Source organism: Mandrillus leucophaeus, unplaced genomic scaffold, assembly GCF_000951045.1.
Source record: "Mandrillus leucophaeus isolate KB7577 unplaced genomic scaffold, Mleu.le_1.0 Scaffold8, whole genome shotgun sequence".
Lineage (NCBI taxonomy): Eukaryota > Metazoa > Chordata > Mammalia > Primates > Cercopithecidae > Mandrillus > Mandrillus leucophaeus.
Genome location: NW_012108696.1, coordinates 2,060,739 through 2,062,452, shown reverse-complemented (window position 1 = coordinate 2,062,452; position 1,714 = coordinate 2,060,739).

Here is a 1,714-nt window from a genome sequence, read left to right as displayed (position 1 = left end):
CTTTGAGGAAGTGATATTTGAGGAAAGATCTGGAAGGAGGTGAGGGATGTGAGAAAGGGTGCTGGAGGCAAAAGCAACAACCTGCATGAAGGCCCTGAGGCAGGGTGTCGGGGGCTAAGCAGGCACAGTCACGTGTGTCTCTGAGGGACTCCACCATCCTGGTGTGTTATGGGGACAGTGAAAAGGCCCGTGTTACTGGAGCAGAGTGAGGAGGAGGAGGAGGGGGAGGTGGGGACAGGACGAGGCAGGTTATGCAGGGTCTAGTGGGCTGTAGGGAGGGGGGACTTGGGCTTTGACCCCTGGCTCCCACCCCGGGGAAGGTGGGAGCCATGGAGGGTGCTGGGCAGAGGAGGGGCAGATCCTGGCTGGGATGTTTATGATCACTTATTTATTTTTTCTCCCCACACACTGGGCTGTGGTCACCCTTTGGGAAGGGGAGGGGCACCCAGAGCTCTCCCAGCCACCCTTGGGAAGCACTGGCTGGTAGGAGAGGTTGGGGGACACCCCCCCTTTTGTTCCCCCACTGTTTAGCAAACACACTGTCGGCTCCAAGGAGACAGACGGCCTGGGAATCATCAGATCCTGTGGCTGGACCCTCCCTCCTCCCAGCCCAGTGCCCAGAGCCACCCATGGGGTCTGCCCTCTCACCCCCAATAACACAGGGCTAGGAACCCTGTCTCGGAGGCAGGTAGGAGGGGGACACAGCCCAGGGTGGGCGTCACAGCCATTCCTCTGCCCACCCACCCACAGCCAGCCCAGCACATAGGCTGGGCTCAGCACGAAGGTTCCGGGTCTGGGTTTGAATCCCGTCCTCACCAGTTTTTTTTGGAACAGGACGCCTCCTCCAGGGAGCCTCCCTGGGTTGGCCCAAGCCCCCCAGGTTGGGTTTTCACTCCTAGGGTGCCCCCAGCTTGGCTGGTGCTCCATCTTGGTCTAAGTCCCTTCTGGAGAGTGACGGGCTCCCCTCCACACTGAGGACACCCTCTGCTCCTCACAGAGACCCTGACACCCTGAGACCCTGCTTCTGCCTGGGTTAACGCAAAGGTAGCATTTGTTCAGTGCATGACCTCATCTCACAGAGGCTCACAATCTCTCTCTGTGTTGTTCTACTGAGCCAAACGTGTATTAAGCACCAAATGTATGCCAGGCACTGTTCTGTGGGAACCTGTGGGGAGGTGTTCCAGGCAGAGGGCACAGCCCGTGCAGAGGCCCTAAGGCACGACCGTGCCAGGTGTGCTAGAGGCACAGCGAGGAGGCCTGTGTGACTGGGGTGAAGCAAGTGAAGGAGGAAGCTGGACGCTACGGGACGTGGTGCAGAGTACGAGAGAGGAAACTGAGGCACAAAGATGGTAACGAGTCAAGGCGTCCTGGCACAGTGAGGATTTGAACTATACCCATCTTGTGGATGGAACTGGAGGCAGGATGGGCACACAGGCAGTCCCTCAGGGGGGTCCAGGAGGGGAGCCCAGCTGGCCTGTGAGCCACTCAGCCTGGTGCAAGCTATGGGCAGGGAACAGGGGAAAGGTGCTGGGCCCGGGCCCACACTGGGTTGGGCAGGTGGTCACGTGACCGTCCAGGCCGCCTCCCCCGGGCCCATTGGCCGCTTGCCCCTGCCGGCTGGGCCTGCGCCTGCCCTGGACCCTATAAGGCCAGGGAGCCGAGGGCAGAGCCAGCTGCCAGCCGGGCCAGTCCGTCCTCAGGGGGACCCCCGCGC